The sequence below is a fragment of the Gasterosteus aculeatus genome, chromosome 2 (assembly GCF_964276395.1).
Source record: "Gasterosteus aculeatus chromosome 2, fGasAcu3.hap1.1, whole genome shotgun sequence".
NCBI classification, from domain to species: Eukaryota; Metazoa; Chordata; class Actinopteri; order Perciformes; family Gasterosteidae; genus Gasterosteus; species Gasterosteus aculeatus.
Window position 1 is genome coordinate 6,257,317 of NC_135689.1, and position 17,741 is coordinate 6,275,057.

A 17,741-nucleotide genomic window follows, 5' to 3' on the forward strand; every position below is an offset into this window, starting at 1 on the left:
AAATGTGAACTGCTGCTCATAACCTTTAGTAACTAAACTAACGGACAATTCTCCACTTTCCCTTTAAGTAGTACAAAATGTTAGTGTTCTCTCCTGGAAACTAGCAGAGAAATAATGAGGAAATTTGCACCCTGTAAGATAAATTATTATTATTATTATTATATATTATTTTTCTCTAGATGGAGATTTAAATCTTGAATGAATTGAAAGGAAAATACTTGCATCCAGATGAAAAACAGGTTGGATTTGAAACACAGAGCTAAAACTCTCACATTCCCAGAAAGAAATACAGCGGGTCTAAACCCCAGCGTCTGGAGGTATTGATTATGTGCTAATTAAAATCTGATGTCACGCTCACAGTTGTGTTTTCCGCGAATAACGTGCAAATCGGCACGATTGACACTTTAATTGTACAGTAAACACAACATGATGCCTGGGACATATGTTGGGCTTCTGGGAGCAACCAACCCCCAAAAATAAATATTAACAACATAGTGACATCTAGTTCAAATCCCGTGTCCTATTTGTTCAGTAATCTCTTGGTTTATGATAAATATGTGTCAAGGAACCCTGCTTGTGCCCAATTCATGCAACAAAACCCTGCTTTTTCAAAAATATTGGGGGCAAATACAACAACATGTGATTCGGGGGGAAATCCCAAAACATAAAACTGCACTTAACCGTTATCCTGAGAGAACGTAGCGGAACGAACGTCAGAAGACGGTTTAGATCTCACTCGGCAAAAGCTTGGTAAAGCTCCACGGTGTATTAAGTTGTCCCCCGTCCTGCTGATCTAACAGCAGCGAGGTGATCTAAACCCTCCCGCGTAACGACGCCTCACCTTGAAACGCACGTCATTACAGAAGATAAAGACGCTCTAACTGCTGTTCCACTGTGACTTAAGTACTGGTAGTTTGGCTCTTATTTAAGGAACAACCTTGAAATTGGTGCAATTTCCATTTCCCTGCGTTATGAATAAAATCAATACGCACGTAATCATATTCCACGTGAAAGCCTGTGTTAATCAGACCACGTTAAATTTCCATCTCTCCATCCATCCATTATGTATACCTGCTTATCATAAGCTGGAGCGCATCCAGCTCACATTCGGGCGGGAGGCAGCATGCACGCTGGACCAAGACCAGCCAATCACAGCCAAGATGACCACGGCGGATTAAAGGAGCAGTTGTTTGCATCAAATGTGTTTTGGTGATTTGAAGAGAGCAAACACATCCATGAGTGCACACTGCGCATATCAAATAAAAACCAAAAGGAACTGATTTTTGACCAATGCATGCTGGGAAAGGCTTTAAATATTAAGAGGACAGAGGAGCAAGACGATACAATAACGAACGTCACACAGGTGATACTGCTGGATAGTTAGTGGATTTCTGTTGTGCCTCTAATAGCAGAATGAATGCTGTCAGTGGGTGAAGAGCAAACAGAGCACCGCTTTAATTAATGTTCAGGAAGCACGAGGACGCTCCAACGGTTCTCTGGTTCCCTGACTTCTGACAGCTGACTCAATCATTATGAGCCCACGTTTCCATCGACAAAAACATTGCTGTCAATCTCATGAGAAAAGAATCAATAATTAGTGGTGTGAAGGGAAAGATTAAGTGAAAACAGCTTTCTCACAGACATTAAAAAACATTTCATAGAGAATTCAAACAGGTGTCATACTGGTTTCTGAGAGGCATAAAAAATGACAGGCTACTGAGCCGTAAATAGCACAGCAGACGATGAGAGTTTGGCCATATGTCCACTGTGTGTGTGAGCGCCAGCTACACCGGCTTGCTTTGAGATAGGATTCTTTTGGGAATGTCCCAGTAAAAGCTCCTCTGGGAACGGAGACGGACTCAACTACAGCATCCATTCAGTCGATTACGGTCGGCTGCGATGCTGAAACGCGGCACCGTCTCCTCCGAGGTTTGGATGCATTCAAGTTACGATCCAGCCGACAGTTTATCGGAGCGATTTGTTAGCCGAGAAATTAGCTGACAATCACGATCAAAAACACTGTAGGAACCGGTAAACCATTTTTTATAGGGCAGGGAGTTGAGAGCTGATCCGAAAATGTGATATCAGCTTTAAAGTCATATTTGTGTAGCTCATTAGTTCCTAATGTCCCCTCTTTACTCACTACTGAGAGAGCGCAGGGCGCTCGGCGAGGAAAGGCCTTCCTCCGAGGAGCACACAGCTCCATCTGGGCCAAAGTAATTGGCCCGCTATTCATATTCAGCAGTGCAACAGCCTCCAGCCATTCATACAGTCACACGTGAACTAGTTACACTGATAACAATCAAAAGATGGGTCGACCTGAGTGTCAGCGCTTACCAAACCAACACGGTGAAAAGGAACCCAATCTCGGTTTATTCCTTATCTGACTGAATCTGTCAACATTACCCAAAGACTTGTCGTCTCTAGAATTTAGCAGATTAATCGTTTTTCGGCGACGCAGAAACGCTGATGGATTGCGCTACGTCTTGGAGTGTGAAGGTGAACCTTGTATTGTGAGGAACTGCCATTAATAGAAACAGCTGCGGCACTTTGAATAAAGAGAGCTGCCCTCCTTTCCCCCTAAAGAAAGGCCTGCAGCAGTCCTGACCCCCCCGCCTCCCATCCCCTAAAACGTATGCAGTGAATCAACAACAACAGTGGCAGCTTACGGTGAATCATTATCACGTTGAATAAATAATTACGGTAAAGTACCAGAGAGCTGTGAGGGCGATGATAATAACACGCGCGGCCACAGCAAGAATGAACTGGATCTATGTCGCCATTAACACCATTCCTCACCACCATCAGCCCAGTGGGACGAGTAGAGAGCCCCCTGCAGTAACGGTGAGCTGTTACTGGTGTTTTCTCTGTATAAAAACACCTATAATTACCTGTGTGATGGCAGAAAGCACCTTCATCATCTGATCATTCCTCAACAAGGTAAATATGGTGGTCAAGGCATTTAGAGACAAACGCTACCCTCTTGGTGGCAGGGATTTGGAGTGGTGTATTTATCATGGTTTGAAGTGGCGTCTGAGTCTAACCAAAGTACTGATTATTCAGAGTGAAGAGGAGCTGCCAGCCATTACCTCCCAGAAAATAACAATGCGAACCCCCGCCTCCCCGGCCTCTCCCGATGTAGTCTGTCGGAGCTTGTCAGCCGCGGCACCATTCATTCAATCTGAACAAGCACCGCGCTTCAGGATTCATTCCCCATCTCTTCCTCCCTTTTAGCTCCACTCTCCCTGCTCTGCCTCGCATTACCTCCAAATGTCTTGCAGCCCCCCCCCCTCCCTCTTCCACCCCGCTGTCACCCATCCCTCCCTCCCTCCCATTCAGCCCCACCCCATCCGCTCACTTCCTCCCAATTCTGCGAGCCTCTGCTGCTCCACCCCTCCACCCTACTTGGTCCTGATGAGCCATTGTGAGATTCAAGCAGATGGATGGGGAACAAAGGGGTGAGAGGGAGGCCCCCTCTGCCTGTCCCCCTTGTATCACTGCCAACCAGGCTCTGGGTAATCTTCTCAAGCTTTCACGGCGGAGCAATGAATAACCTCAGCCTCTTCTCTGAGACCCGGGCTGCGCCGCAGACACCCCCTTCTTATCTTACCCTGTGCAGACTCGCCAGGGCCGGCTGCTCTCCGGATAGCATCTCTCACCCTCGCTTTCTGCTCACTGTCTCTGCCTTGCACACCCAATCAGGTTTTTTTTTTTGTGTGTGTGTTTCTAGGGGCGTGTTGCAAGGCCCGGAGATTAATTGGGGCTGTGGCTGGATGACATCTGGTCCCGGCTTCATAAAAGTCTGGGTCCTTGAGGTCTGCCGGGTTTATAATGAAGTGTATATAAGTTAATTTTCTCATCAACAGAGCGTTAATCAGAGCTTCCTCAATGGCCATTTCAACACCCATCCGGTGGTAGTTCAGAAAACACTTCTGGTAAATTTGATTACCGGAACTTTCCCGCTGTGCTTTCAATAAAAAATATTTTATCTTTTTAGCTTAATCTTGTAAATGCATTTCTTCTTTAAATTATACATTGCTGAAAATATTAATAATTTCCCCAAACCCAAAAGCCATCAATGACTTGATACTATATTCTACTACTACGGATCTATCGTACTTCTCGGGGGCCATAGAGCGGTCCAAAACCTCATAAAACACAGCGAGTTGCACAATCACATGGAGTGAGAATACTCTCAAACAAAATTACAAATATCTCCAGCTCCAAGTCCACACGTGCATGCTGCGTTTAAGTGCTGGAGGGAAACCGGGAAATCTGGGATTTTGGAGACGTAGTGTATAATTTTTAGATTCTTTCTAAGGCGACCATGGCTCCCCCCAACTTTAGTACACAAACATATACAAAATATATGATCCTTACAATAGCATATACGGTTTAGAGAAGCTACTGCTAGATGTTGGACATACAGTATACTGCTGCTGTGGAAACGGCCAGTGCACACTGGTCCAATCGGGAGAGACTAAACTGAACTGAACAGTGTTAACCTAGCTACGATGCTAACCAACGCTACAAACCCCGCCGAACTCCTGCCCTCCCTCTGGTTGTCTGTCAGAGGAGCAGACCACTGAGGGGCCAACTGGAGACGGCCGAGGGGCCGTGGGATTGAGCCATGTGGCTGAGAGTCAACCCGAGGCCCCTGGAGCATGTCGGAGGAGCAGAGAGAGTGAGGGAGGTCCCTGAGGTCTGTGAGGTCCATGAGGTTCAAGAGGTCTGAGGTCCATTAGGTCTGTGAGGTCCATGAGGTTCATGAGGTCTGAGGTCTGTGAGGTTTAGGTCCATGAGTTCTGTGAGGTCCATAAGGTCTGTGAGATCCATGAGGTCTGTAAGGTCTGTGAGGTCTATAAGCTCCTTGATTTATGTGAGGTCCATGAGGTCTCTAAGGTCTGTGAGGTCCCTGAGGTCTGTGAGGTCCATGAGGTTCATGAGGTGTGAGGTCGAAGACATCTGTGAGGATTAGGTCGATGAGATCCATGAGGTCCATGAGGTCTGTGGGGTTTAGGTCCATGAGATCCATGAGGTCCATGAGGTCTGTGAGGTCCATGAGGTCTGTAAGGTCTGTGAGGTCAATGAGGTCTATGAGCTCCTTGATTTATGTGAGGTCCATGAGGTCTCTAAGATCTGTGAGGTCAATGAGGTCTGTGAGGTCCATGGGCTCCTTGAGGTCTGTGAGGTCTGAGGTCCATGAGGTCTGTGAAAATGAATCGGGAACAGAATCAGTGTGTATTAGACGATTAGTTTTCCCAAAATTGAAATTCTGTAAATATCGTCATGCAGGAAGCTTTTCCGAGTCAAACTTGATAAATTCTGTAAAAAATAAATCTGTAAAAATATGAACAGTTATTTAAGTTGTAAAGCAAGCACATGTAAAACATAGGGCCAGAATCCCTCAGACATCCTATTAATGTTATTTTTACTTTGAAGATAATGTGAAACAAAACATTCTAACCATTTCTATAAAGATTTCCCTCCTTAAACGTCTTCATTCATAATCATGAAAACACTGTAGCCTAGTTTGACATATTCCCTGATAGATACAATATCCACTCCTGTGTTTGTGGAACTACATTATCCATTTTCAAAGAACATTTAGTACTAACCTTTTTTAGACAGTGAAGCACATTTTGCTACCCTGTATGCTCCACACCCCCCCTTAAAAAAAAGATAATTCACCCGTATAAATGCAAAATAATGACTCCTGGTGACATCCTTGTTTTTTGTCTTTCGCTGAAGAAGAAAACTGGTAGAATACTGACCATTATTCTTTGAAATACTTACAGAGGTAGAGGCTATAATTCTATAATAATAATAAGAATCATTGGCTACTTGTGTATCACAGCACTTCTCTGAGCTAATTATTAGACCTGAGCAGAGAAGCTCTGCGATCATTAATAAGAGCTCCACGCTTGTGCCTCTCCACCTCCTCTTCTTTACAGGAACCGCCCGGCCCCTCTATCGCTTCCTCGCGTGGCCCTGTTAAAATATTGAGCATGTACTTAAATGCTATTTGGCCAAGTGTCATTTAGGCTGAAGGGCTCTCCATCCACAAAAGATGTCTTGAAGTGACTGGATCTGAGCTGGTAGTGAACCGCAAAGGAATACACAGGTGTTGAATTATTTACTCCCAATAAAATATTTATTCTTTTGTCCCATAAACTATGAGTATGAAGTGAGACTGCTACACTGAGACAGAGAGCAGGACGCATGTCAATGAACCATAGTAACTTTGTATTACTTATATATATATGCAGGTATAGTTGCTATTTGGATCATCATCTCTTTCAAAACAGTTATAATGTTTTTTTTGAAAATTAATTATTACTGATAAAATAAAAAAGCGGCAAAACCCCACAGTAAATACGCATGGATTCATATATATATATGTATATATATATACACCAAAACATATATGTATGCTCTAGATCTGCCCGAGAATTTGAACACACAATATTTCCTGCTTCTTTTATTTCTGAACTGATTGATTTTGCTAGAGACATAAAACATAAAACTCTTCACACTAAGCCTGTTGTGCACAGAGGTGATCATCTGAAAGCCAATTGCAAAAGACCATATCTGTAAGCTCTCCATTTTGCTCCATAAACTATGATGGCATCCTCTGATTAAATTATAGCTCTATTGACTTTTGGGAACCACTTGCCCAGATCTACAAGATTAGCCTATTTGATTAATGACGGGCACCTAATCCTTTGTTCAAATTGGACTGTTCAAGAAGATTTGTAGCCGGGTAGACATTCACTTTCTCCTCTTTTCAACAGCTGCCACCTGCTTTCTTGTTACCGGGTTACTGTGCTGAAAAACCACCTGCGAAAAACCAAATGTTTGTATCGTCTCTCATTTAAACAAAATGCCACATGACGTATCACTTCCATGCAGATAAGATGTTGACAGCACACTAAGTCTGTGAGGGACCTTTACTTGATAAGCTCCTGTAGCCTCTGTGTAAAGCCGTCACCGCGGGCAGAAAAACAAGATCGATAGGCGGGACCTTTACGAATGCAACGAGAAAGTGAGCCATTACTTTGTAACGTGAGCGCCGTTCTGAGCTTACCTCGCCACTTTAACAACTCACGGTTATAACGGCTACAATAACTTGGAATTAACTAAGACAGGGGACGATACGCCCCTTTTAAAGTAAGTCATCGGCCACCTCTTTATTACAGCATTCCTTTCAAGGTTTTAATGTAAAATAATTGTGATTTTTGCACGTGACTTTACTCTTTTTCCTTTAAAAGCACAGCAATCTGTTAAGTGTTATACAAACATACATAATTCATTATTTCTTAGCATTTACTAAGAAAATACACCATTGCGTGCTCTGCTGCGAGACAACGTAACATTGCTATTCAATGGTAAAGGAGGTACTTTAACAAATCTGCTAGAAATGCTTTACTTTTATCAAAATGTCACGCAACAGTCCAATATGGGCTTTTGTGACAAACATGCTATTTTTGTTACCGTCTGTATTACCTGTCAGCAGAGCGTATATTCATGTGTCACATGAAGAGAGACGACCATCAGAGGCTTATCCATGAAAGACAATGAAGAACACAGAACTGCAGCCTTATTTAGACAAAAAGGGTATGCTGGGACATCAGACATCCTCGCGTGACACTTTAGTCACAGACTGCGCTGTTGTTTATACATAATTCCTTTGTAGTTTCAGCGGTTGATCATATTCTCCTCTCCCCGTGTTCAGATGCTGACCTGTTGTGCGGAGACGTGCATATTTTCTCTATTCATAGGCTCCACACAGCACACATGCTACAGGCACATATTCATTACTAAGTAGCCTGTGGCGACTGTCATGTGCAGACAATGGTGGAAGACAAAAACAGTGTGTCCACCGCGCAGGGAATCTTCCACACTTGTAGCCACGCTATGGAGATGGCGCTCCCGAATAGCGTGCTTTTTTTAATGGTATTCACATAATCTCGTGAGAGTCGTATGTGGAATCGCAGATAAGCCTCTTTACGTCGCCCAGATATTACTGCAAATGAGCACGTCTGAGAAATGTAACACCTTGCACAGACTCTTGCATTTTAATTTCGGTGGCATCTGTGACCAGTCCGTCGTGTCCCTAACCCCCTCGGGGGACCCCCAACCTATCTGCTGCAGACCCCCCGACACCGGGGAGGGAGACGGGGGCTGTGCTGGGCTTGGGCGGCGGGGGGCAGGGACACATTTGATTGATGATAGTGTGAATTAAACAGAAAGAGATGGAGAGAATCCTTTTATCAGGCCAGAAACACGAGTGGATTAAAATGTAGTTGTACAACCCCTCTGTATAATGCAGCAGGCCGGCCGCGTATCACGGAGCGCCAGAAGCCAAGATGAGGGCCGCTTGTTATTATTCCCCCCCCCCCGTCCAACACATCACATGGAACTTTGTTGGAGCGGAGAGAAATAGGGAAGGAACTTGTGCATCGGGGCTGATCTGTAAATCGTTTTGGTCGTTTCCCCCAAAAAGGGAAAAAAATAAAATAATCTGTGGCAGATTTCAGTCTCTTGAAACGTGTGGATTTTCTCTTTTTTATACGTAATTAACTGAATATCTTTGGTTCATGGATGATTGATCAGACAAAATATCTGAGAAAGTCTGAGATTAAAATGGGTATATTTGACTCTTAAAAAAAAAAAAAAAATCAAATCTAGGTCAATATTTTCTGCTTCTGCTGTATTCTTAGAAATCTTATTTAACAAAGGTACGTAGCTATTAGACAGGTGGATAGCAGCTGTGTAAAATAACATTATTATGATTTTCTGGTCTGCATTAAGAGCCTCCTGTCGTGTAATCCTGCAGGTAGAAGGCCTTCGTGGTCCTTAGACAGCATAATGGAGTCAAGGCTTTAATGGACCTGCAGCATGTCTCCGTCTGGCCAGTGGCCTCTGTGCCCGGCTCCACTGCTGCTCTGCTGATGTTTTGTGCCTCTGCATAATTTATTGCCCTCTTTGCAGGCCTCTTCGTGCACATCCCCGTCTCGCGGTGTGCAGGTGAGAGTTCAGCTGTTTGGTTCAACACATCACTGAGGAGGGCCTCAGACCCGACTCCGCGGCAGCAGACCCACATGTGACAAATGCAATTAGAGGGAAATATGCAATTACCGCGGCCCCCGCTCCCTCATGCGGCCAGACAAGGACAATTTGTCAATGAGGCCCCAGCGGTATCTCCCCAGCCCGGATAGGGACCTGCAGGTACTATTGTCCCTGCCTCCTTGTCCGGAGCTGGCCTTTGGTGTTGGATGGCTCGAAGCCCCTGGGAGGCCTGGCAGAACAAGATGTATGGCCAGAGAAAAGATACAGGGCTCAATAATCAAAAACAAACCCACTGTTTCTGTTACATGCCCGCCCCTCCCCTGCCTCACCCTCTCTCCCTCCTGTAGGTCACAGGGAGTGTACATGTATAACTGCTGGCTGCAGGAACTGGTGCAGAGGAACACTGCATCCAAGACACACAACAGATGAAATAATAATTGTTTTTCTTTGATTAAAAAAGACATTTCCGACCACCTCTGATTGTGTGATGCTGACAGAATGCTGATCTGGCACATTAGCTAATGTTATTTAGAGGAATGTTATTAATAAAAAATATATTTATATTGAATGGAAAATATAAAGTCCTCTACAGACTCATCTCTCAATTCTGTTTTCAGACGTGGTCTCTTTCGAGTTTATTCTCCTGAAGCAACCTGTGCAGCCGAAGCTCCCTCCACTTTGGACTCTCGCGCTCTGTGTTCCCTTAAAGTTTCCCAAAGTGGAACTCCACACAAACGTTTGCTGAGATTTACTTCAATTGAAAAGAGGTTTCCATTTGAAATGAAAAGAGGTCGCGGCGCTCTTCTCTTTATTCACTCATTGTTGTCGGCTCGCTCGCCTCCGTCAGGAGCAACGGGCCGTGTCTGGTCATGTGAGCAAATATATCACCATGGATACCACGTGTACCAAAGTGTTTTTGGTGATGTAAAAATGTTTTGGATTATTTTTTTCTTGAAGAGCTAAGGACAACAGTATTTTGTAAAGTTTTGTGATGCGTGATTAATACTTTGTATATAAGGTGTAATCAACAGCTTTGGGTCCTAACCTGAAGAAGATACGATAGCGTAAAACCTTTGGTGAATAAAGCTGCTGTTTTCCTTTTTATTGACTTACATTGAAACGTTTAAAAATTGTTAATTTCTTTACAATATCCAAGCCTGTAATCAAACGCCGTCGTCGGGTTGTCTCATGCTCGAGGGCACCCTGAGGTACCCTGGATCTCAACGCACGGCGACCCGATTAATCACTTTCGCTTTTGTGTCCCTTTCAACGGAATTGTTGTCTCACACCGATTGTCGTGAAGAGAGCAGCTCCGCGTCTGCGTGGCACACTTGTCTGAAGTGGCCGCCGTGTGAAGTGTGCGACCTGCTGCACGCCTTTGTTCCCTCTTTGAATGGACGTGATGGATAGAAGTGGAGCATTGGAGGCGAAGACCATGACAATTTGAGCGCTGACCTGGTTTTCACTGTGTCATCATAAAACACAGAGCTGGCGTCCCGGGGACATGTAATAACATCAGGCCTTTGGTGTAATTCACTATCTCAGTGTGTGGCAATATAGCAAAACCCATTACATTTGCCTTGTAATTTGCCGTCGCCCCGGCGAGGGATTCAGGTGACCGCGACCGCCGTTAATGGAGTTCCAGTGATAAGGACAGGTCTGTTTATTAGCCACGTGCGGTCAAGCGTGGCGGGAACAGCTGAGCGCGGGCAGGTGTCGGGGCCCTGCGAGGGCTCAGGCACCGCTGGCAGGCAGCGCCGCTCATTTCACGCGCGTTATCGTCACACTGGCTGGGTCGGAGAGAGAAAGAAAAAAAAAAAAAAAAAAAAGGAGGTCGCCCGGTGCACAACAATATAACTGCTGAGTGATGAGGTTTTCTCAGAGTCGCACTGGAGTGTACCACTCCTGGCAATTTGGTTTGTTTGTGGAAATCAATGAGTCATCTGCGGTTCCGTCGAGCCGGAGGAGGAGCTCTGTGAATGAAACATCGGGATTTATTTGGGGGTTTTCTTCTCTATTTATTCTCCCACTGGAATCTCCCAAACTGTGGTAAATGAGAAGTGAACATTTCATTAGGACACATAAATAAAAAGATCACATGGCGCAAAGAAAGGTTATCTCTTCCCACATGCACGCTCGCAGACATTTACAGAGCCTCGAGGAGAAAATGAACTTCAAATTAAAATGTCTATTTGATGCATTATCCTAATAGGGACGGATGGGGAAAGCGAACTCTGTGGTGCTCTCATCCTTCAGCCTGAGGGGACAGACTTGGGGAGTTGTCATTACCAACTTAGCCCACCAAGACGAGCCTGTTGGGAGGTGGATTCACAGAGATTGTCTGCTGTTTTGACAGGTGTCTGTGCCGGTTAATTTATCAGGCAATTACTGAATAAATGGAGCTACCATTACTCATGAAACATGATTGATCCCAATTACAGCGTTTCATTTGGAGTATTGGGTTGGACTATCGCGAGGAAGCTCCAGATAACAAAACAAGGGGACCTACCAGTGTGTTAACCATGAGTGTGCGATGATCCCACCCTGTACAGCATGTTTTGTTCATTCCTGAGTCTGCATGTTGTCACAGTTAGAGACGCTGGCTCTAAAAACACTCTCACCTCACAGAAATGGTACTTAGCTTATGGGAAATAATTGCCTGCACCTGCAATTATATATTAACCTTCAGTTAAACTGACAAAACACTCGTTTCATCAACTGGTTGTCATCCTTGCGCACTTCTAATCGATGATAGAGAAGAGTGAAAAATCCCCCCAATTACTAGAAAAAAAGCGAATTCTGGCTTTGAAAAAAGAAAAATGACTCCAATTCAATTCAAACTCAAAATAGCTGCATGTTCATTGTGTGGCCACCAATCAGTTGATCATTTAGTTGTAGACCCAGATCCAACAGTCGGCGCATCCCAGCCGTTATCCACGGGCCAGACAGCAGACGGGCGGGCGGCCTGTATGCAGCCTGCGTGCACGGTGACCCGGGAGCCAGGGGCTTTCTGTAAGTGTGCCAACGTGGACGTGCTCCCAGCGATAGTCATGCTCCTGCCAGCTGCATCATCTGTGCCTGCACAAAAGCATGCCCTTTGAAAAGCGCCCAACACACACAAAAGCAGTGATGCGTGGCGCACATGCATCAGTGTGCAAATGTGCATGCTCGCATCGCTTCTTGCTCGGCTTTAGATGGCCGGTGAAATAAAAACAGTGGGTATCCTTAGCATGGATTTTCCTCCTGGTAATTATTTCCCTTTATCTCGACGTAAATCTTGCACAAATATTCTGAGAGAACGGAGAATACCGAGAGCACTTTAAAGAGATTCGACGTGAAATATAAATACTGCGGTGGCGCCTTGAAGTAGAAGCAACAGAGCTCATCTGTCCTCTTGCAGGAGACTCAGTGTGAGTCACACCAAGTGCACACATCACTGTAGGGACACTCAATTATGATTCAAATCTCCATAACGGGGCAATAAAGCCATTTGTCACGTGGCCATCTGCACTGCATCCCCTCTGATTCTGCCTGAGTGTAGTTAGGCCCCTGCACACTGGGAAAGCGCAACGAGTGGAACGTGTGGATTTAACAGCATCAGGCTCACACTGTAATCACCACAGGATCAGCGCCGCGCCAATAGACTCCTTTCATTTTCGCTGAATTCGGTAGCCCCCTGAAAATCCCGGGGAGCTCGGAGACGGAGACGTGCCCCGCGGCCCTTTTGTTTTAAATCTGAGGAGAGACAAGTAAAACAAAGCGTGGAGGGAGAGAGCAACACCAGTTTAGTCGCAGCACCTTAATTATCGCCTGCTTTCCTCTCCCAGGGATGTTCATGGACAAGGGCCTCATAACAGGTGACAGAATGCCTGCCAGCCGCCCCCAGTTCCCCGCCCCCACCCCAGAATGGTGACTATTATAAACCAAAAACGTATGCTCTCAATATATATGCAAATGACGCTTGGTCCCAAGGTGAAGTTCGCCGAGCAGCAACGCGGCTTGCCTCTGTTTTGCTCATTTGCAAAAATGTTGGGAGTAACAAAGACCACAGGAAATTGAAAAATTGTTACTAAGTATTAGAAAAAGCAATCATTTTCCCCAGGCAGCCTAATCCGGTGGAAATTGATCTCACCTCTCTGCCTGACACGCGCTGGCAGGGAAAAACACATAAGAGTAAAAAAAAAATGCCCGACTCAATGTCGCCTGGCGGAAAATCTGTTTGGTTGCAGATTTTCTTTTATTTCTTGAATACGACACGACACAAGGCCGTCGGGGACGGGTCTCTTTGTCGGCCCCCACGGCAGCAAACAGGTGTGGTGAATCCTCCTCCAAAAGAAAGAAAGAAATGAAAAATGAGCGGCGGGTATTTAATTGTTTTGCAGACCTGCTGCTGCTGCACCCGACGCTCAGTAATCTCTCTGCTGCGCCGCTCCGTCCACGCCGCATGCACGCAGATCTGCCCATGTGTTGTCTAATTTTAAACGGGCTGATACCATCTCACTAATGCGTTTGCTCTTCCTTTGCGTGGAAGTACAAATTGGAAATGACAGTCTATTACCCGGCGCTCTGACCTTCGTGATGGAACATAATGTGAAAAGCCTTACAATGCCTTTATTTGAGAAGGCGAGGGCGAGGACGCAGCGGTGATTAATTAAACCGATTCATTTAAACTAAGATTATCTGAACAATTATTCCTCGATAAATCAGAGCAAGGTGCGATGATGACTGTTGTAGTAAAGGTTTAATTACAGCGTTGGAACATGAAAGTGTATTACTGGGAACACACTAAACTGTGTGTCTCTGGCAGTGAATGAAATGATTACAGCTTCCTTTTGAAATAGAAAATAACATTTGGGAGACAATAAAACAATGAAGAAACGGAAATATTCCTTGTTAATGGGAAAAGTTAAGCATTGTAATGGAAAACAGCAGTAGGATTAGTAAAGGGACAGTTTATTAGCAGTTTGATAAAGAACAAAGAGTTGATTACGCTCGGGATGGACACACGTCAGGATTCTAACTCCTGTGTGGTTTGTGTTTAGCACAACTACTTTTTGAAAGCAAACGATTATTAATTAATTGAATTATTGTTTGAATCTGCAGCCCTTTTCGAACCTTCAGAGCTTTGCTGCATTTTTTCAAACCAAGTTAGCAAATTTGGCAGATATTTCCCTCAGGAGTGGGAGACAAAAAACAGTGATATTGGACTAACGTTCATCAGGTGGACACACACAAACACACACACACACACTCTCTCTCTCTCTCTCTCTCTCTCTCTAGGAAGCAATCTTGCTCCACAACTGATGTGTGAAGGAGAATTATGGAATGAAGGCGGTCACAGCTCCAAGGAAGGTGCCAGTCAGCTGGCCCTCCGTCCCCCTACTTCTAGCCCCGCTAGCTCCACATTTACCGCATGAGACGTGCGAGACCCGATGTCTAAAACTGTAAAGCCACGTTGTGATCGGCCGAGCTCAGTGTGCGCAGTAAAGAAAACAGCCCCAGCCTTGGAGGCGGACACATTTGTTCTACGGCGGCTGACGCCGGAGCGCCTCGCCGAGCGTGATGGCGCGCTGGCTGCTAGAGATCTTATATGCTTTATTGCTGCCACTTTCACTGAGGTTATTTATTGATCTGTCGTCCCGGGGCCCCCCTGCTCTCAGACACCCACAGCTTCCGTGCGCCCGGTATCATGGAGGAATTTATGCCACATGAACATCATACAGAGCTCAAGTTTCTCCTCAAGTGTTATTAAGGAACATCCCTCACACATGGGACACTATTTGCTGTAATACATTTACGCGTTACGCTGCTACTTCCTGTGACGGCTCTTGGGGGGGAAACGATGATAGATTGTGTGCAGGGTGCGAGGCTATAAGAGAGAGCAGGGGGGGTTCAAGTATTCCACAGGCTAAATGAAGAACAAACATGCGCCATACAAGACAGTGAAGGAGAAAAGATTATCATCTAGAGATGAAAGGCGAGGGGGGGATTCATTCACTGCCACACAGCTGTCTTATTTGCAAGGTGTCAAGAAACCACTTTTTTTTTCTTCCCTTTTCTACTAGAGGATGAAAAGATTCTTCTGTAGCCAAAAGGGTCTGCTATCATTTTTGGGCAGCTTGAGCGGTAGAGATGTTATTAGCATAAATTATCTCCCCCACCAAAGAGATAGGAACATGCTAGCTCCTTTCTGCTTTTCACACTTAATTGCCCTATTTACTGAACAGTTGCCCATGGACAACAAATGCACACACGCTCCGAGATGCATGCAGGACAACCGGCAGACACAAGCCAAATAGGGCATGAGTGATGCTCTGAACTATCTGCCAAACAGCATTAGATACAGTACGGCTCGGGAGGCCATTCAGACTCCTGTTGGACTGGAAATCCACAGTAAAATGTTAAATATTAGTTTCTTGACCTTCTTTACTGAGCCATGTCCGATTGGTTTCTGTGTAGAAACCACATGCATGCAAGCTGCCACAACATGCGTTTAAGCGTGAATGTTCTTGAACGAATACTTGTTGCATCCAGCGTGTGTTCGTGTTCTATTTATAGGTGTTTAATAAGCAGCCGCTCTTGTCTTTCTGAAGATCACGGCGGTCTCCTGCCGCAGCAGCAGCATGCAACTAAAAGAAAAAAAAAAAAAAAGCCTCATTGAAGTGACCCAGTAAGCAAGAGTGAGGTAAATTATAGATGGCTTTGCCTAATGGACTCTAACAGCATCTCTTCACCTAGGCCAACAAGCCCAAAGTAACGTTATATAAGCAGCACCAAGAGTCAGACGCTGCGGAAATCACATTTAGTGTTTGGTAATGTCAGGTGTCTAAATTAGCCTGTAAATGAAGTGATTAAACAGACTTCATGTGCCTGTAAAGGGAGGTAATACATCTATGTGGATAGTTCGGTGTGAAAAGGGGGGCCGGTCGGGTCGTCTCCATAGACCCTGGAGGGCCATACAGGATGTTGATGAGGCCCCGACACCCCCTCCCATCTGAACGGAGCGCAGCTCCTGCCTCTGCACCGCCGAGTAAAAACCATTCCTCCAGCCCGAGGGGGTTGGTCGCTATGGTAACGTCCTGAGGCAGTGACCACATGTCAGAGGCCGTGGGGGGGCCATAAGTGGACTGGAGGAGGAGGAGGAGGAGGAGGAGGAGGAAGAAGCAACTGGCCTTAGAGACGTTTCAATCACAGCGGTTTTTGTTTCAATTCACCTCTAACCTGTGGCTGACTTGTTGCACATTTCTTCCATTTATCAGTAAGCGTCATACGCAGGGGAACGGTGCAAAGGCTCATGTGCAGATTATGCTAAAGTTCAGCTGAAAACTCATTAATCACTCACTAATAATTCCAACAGCAGAGTTTGGGAAAACATGAATTGAAAAAAAGTGGCAGAATCGGAGACAATTAGTCAATTGATTTGTTGAGTGATACAAAAACCGGTAGACGCTGCACTGCACAAAGAGCAGGGTGATGAGAGCTCTGCAGACATTCGGTTATAAGAAAGCAGCTGAAAAGGTCAACGGAAGCTCATTTAACCTCCCCGCTTTGTGGGAAGAACAAAACATCAACAAAAGAATTGATGTCACGAAGAAATCGTCATATCAACATCAGAAGCTACCGTTGAAGGCAGGAGGAGTGACTTATCGGCTGGTGCAATTAGATGATTAAAGAGTTGGAATTGATTAAAAAATTCCTTCCCAAGCTGACTCATCCAACAGAGTGTTTATTAAAATAGACATTTCACCACAAATAAAGAAAAAAAAACCTCCCCGAAGCACATTAGTTCTCCCAATGACCCCCCCCGCCCCGACCTTTCTCGTCCTTGCCTCTGCACGACGCGCCTGGCTCGCTGACAGCAATGTGAACCCGCGCTGTAATGTACAACCACACGCGTGTGTGATAAATCCCGACCGCTCTGATTTAACAACTTCCCTTCCAGAAAGCCGCCACGTCCGAGCTGCAGGGTCACCGTCGGCGGCAGCGAGGATTTAAAGCGACCCGGGCCAGGGGGCACCCCTAAACGTCCGCCGCGATCTACGGCACCTTTTCAGCCGGCCGCCGATCAACAACAAGGACCAGAAGCGTTCAACCTGTTATGAGAAGGAACCTTCTCACCTGATCACGGCGCGGGGATGTAATGAGTCGCCACGCGGCGAATCCACAAGTGGTCGTCGTGTCTTTGTTGTAAACACTGGAAGCATGTTTTTATGAAATGAGTTATAGTGAACGCCAAACTACTAGTTATGCACAGAGAGGTATTTTGAGTGAAAATAAATTGAAGTAAAATGTTAACAAGGTTGAAACAATTGATTTGTAGAAAATGATTTTGAAAATTGATCCACTAATTGGTGCACTGTGGTTACAGCTTGACCAACGTGATGCTTTATTGGATTTCTGTCTATTTAATTTGATGGCAATTTTAATATATCTGTTTGGGATCCATGTGTCAAAGCCACTGAAAAACAACACATGCGGCTAAAAAATAGGATAAAAAAAATAAAAAGATCTGCACTTCTTTCTGATGCCTGTCCTTCATCCACTGATATTACGATATGTCAGAAATATACAGTACATTTACTCTTGTGAGCCTTTAACTAATCAAACAAGTGTTTCCTGTTGATATGGAATCAAACAGGTACACAGTGTCTGTTTCACTGCTGCCTTTC